Genomic DNA, 2941 nt, shown 5'->3' on the forward strand with positions numbered 1-2941 from the left:
TTTAGAAAATTTCCACCGCTTTTTCTTGAAATGATTTTCTGTTCCTGCCTCTCTCTGTTTCTCTGCACTTAGGGACCCTAATTGCACTTCTGTTAGGCAGCTCAATATTTTCCAGGAGATCTTTGAGAATATATTCATTTATTCATTTTCTGTGTGCTTTTCATTTGGGGTAGATTCTGATACTATATCTTCAAGTTCTCTGGTGTTTCCTTTTGAGCTGTATAATCTGTTGTTAATCCTCCTGGTTTTTTTTCTGTTTAGAGGCAGGGCCTCCTCCGTCATTGGCCAGGCTGGAGTGCAGTGGTGTGATCATGGCTCTCTGCAGCCTTGACCTCTGGGGCTCGCAGGCTCAACTGATCCTCCCTCCTCAGCCTCCCGAGTAGCTGGGACTCCAGGTGTGTGCCACCAGGCCTGGCTAATTTTTGTCTTTTTTGGAGAGACGGGGTTTTGCCTGTGCATAGGCTGGTCTGGAATTCCTGGGCTGAAGCGATCCTCCTGCCTCAGTCTCCCAAAGTGCTGGGATTACAGGTGTGAGCCACCACACCTGGCCTAATCCTACTGTTACCAGCTGAACTGCATCCCTCCAGAATTGACGCTCAGAATGGGACGGGATGCAGAGATTGGACTGTAAAGAGGTGACCGGCTGAATGAGGCCATATGGATGGGCCCTGATCCAGAAAGACTGGAGTACTCCTGAGAGGAGGCAGTTTGGACAGAGACACGTCCGGGAGCAGCATGCACAGACGAGATCGCGTGAGGACACACGGAAAGACGCCTTCTGCAGACCACAGCCGAGCTCCCAGGGAACGAAAACTGCCACCCTCACCCCGGCTTCCAGCCTCCACGCCTGAGACAGCATTTCCGTCGGGGAAGCCGGGCAGACTGCGCCGCCGCCCGGGGGACTGCTGCGCCTACAAGCACGTTATTCATTTCAGACCTGGTTCTTTGATTTGTCCTCCGTTTCTCACACCAGGCTCCCATTTTCCTGTAGAGGACGTTGTGATCGTTATCTCAGGATTCACGTCTGACAGTTCCACCGTGGCTGCCCTTCTGGGCCTGTTGCCGCTGACTCACGTTCCCGCCACCACCTTGCCCTGCGTCTGGGCATAGCAGCCATTTCTTGTCGGGTGTGGACATCGTGTTGTGGCGGCTTTGATCACTGGCATTTTTGTTGGGTTGTTTTGGCCTTCCTTTAAAGGACGCTGCGCTGTGTTCTGGCGTGGAGTTCAGCTCCTTCCTGTTCACTTTGGCCTTCCTGTGGCTGGTTCTGAAGCCTCTTAAAGCAGGTCTGGCCCAGCCTTTCCTGCAGGAAGAGTCCAGCCCCGCTCCCAGGACGGCCCTGCTGGGTGGCTGCCGACAGCCCAGGATCCTCCAGGACTCTCCCTCTGGCGGTCGGAACTCCTGTCTCCTGCCTGTGAGTTCTGGGGGCCGGGAGTCCACAGACCCCAAGGGCTCCCGCCCATGCTGAAGAGTCCACCTTCCACATGCATGGTGCCGCCTCCGGAGGCCTCAGAGACCCCCAGACAGCCTTCTGGAGCTTTGAGTCTGTGCAGTTCCCTCCCTTCCGGAGCTCTGCCTTCCAGGTCCCTCTGTGGACGCCTTCCTGAGCCCTGATGTCCTTCTCCTCAGCCCCCGAGGACCGCCCGACCTGCTTGGACGGCTGCCCCTGCTCGGCCATCCTTAGTGGGCCTCCACCCCAGGGCTGGGGAACCCTCCTGGTCCTCAAGCCCGCCTGCCCCTCCTGCTGGGGATCCGGCTCCATGGTGCCCTGGTGCTGACAACAGTGCATCCTGAGTTTCAGTCTCAAGCTTCCGTGGCAGAAGGGAGACTGCCAGCTGTGTCACTCCACGGCAGGTGGGGCAGACGGGACCATCTCCCTTCAGAGCGGCACTTTGGTATGCAGAATTCTCCTTTGCTATGAAGGCTTCCAGGCACATCCCACACCGGCCACCCTCCACCTCGCATGTGCATTTATCCATGAAATGCCGCAATTGGACCTCCTGGATCAAATAGTGTAATGATGTAAACACTGAGTATTGACCTGGAACCTGCCTCCGAAAAGGCCGTGCGCTCCCGCCTGGGATCCTGCTGCTCCTCCTCCGGTCGCCCCGCACACGCCCCGCTGCCTGTCTGGGCCGCCTCAGCCTTTTCAGGTTCCTGTGTGTGCACTGAGATGTCCACCGTGGCACCCGTCTTCCCCTCAGCAGGTGGTCCCCACACTGTGCCTGCCCCGCTCAGAGCCCAGAGGCCCCCGCAGCTCCCCACAACTTCATGGTGCAGTGACCTGAGGCCTCCCCTGGCTCAGTCCCTTTCCCAGGGTCAGGGGTCCATCTGTTGAACCAGGACAGGAGGCACCTTCCCCCCGAGCTCTGTCCCTGAGGTGAACCTGGACGGCAGCGCCCAGTGACGGCTCAGACCCCCAGAGCCTCTTCTGAGGTCCGACACTCCTTTGCTCCCCCAGGGAGGCCCCGCTGGCCCGGACCCCAGCTCTCCGTGCCTTGGTTTCCTCACCTGGAAGGTGGGGATGTTGTAGGTGCCTGGGTTGTGGCTGTGCACTAACCTAGGGTGACTGTGAGCTTCGAGAGCTCCAGTGTCTGGAAGGAAGGGTGCCAGCTGGGTGGGTGTGAGTGTCCCGCTCATGGACACAGAGCGTGGGGCCCCTTGGAGGGCTGGAACCCAGGTCGGGGATGCCCAGGTGGTGGGACACAGCGGTGCTAGAGGAGAGGGTCTGAGGAATGTTCCAGCCACAGAGACCCCAAGCCCATGGGAGGTCTGGAGTTGGTCACTAGGAAGGTGAGGTGGGGAAGAAAGCTGGGGCCCAGGGTCCTGATATGGGGTGAGAGGAGACGCCATCCCTGAGGCAGAATGGTGGCCAGGGGAGGGGAAGCGGGGGGAAGCAGACAGAGGGGAGGCGGGGGGAGCCCAGATCCAGGAGTGTCGG

Source organism: Piliocolobus tephrosceles, chromosome 1 (genome assembly GCF_002776525.5).
Source record: "Piliocolobus tephrosceles isolate RC106 chromosome 1, ASM277652v3, whole genome shotgun sequence".
In the NCBI taxonomy this organism is placed as follows: domain Eukaryota; kingdom Metazoa; phylum Chordata; class Mammalia; order Primates; family Cercopithecidae; genus Piliocolobus; species Piliocolobus tephrosceles.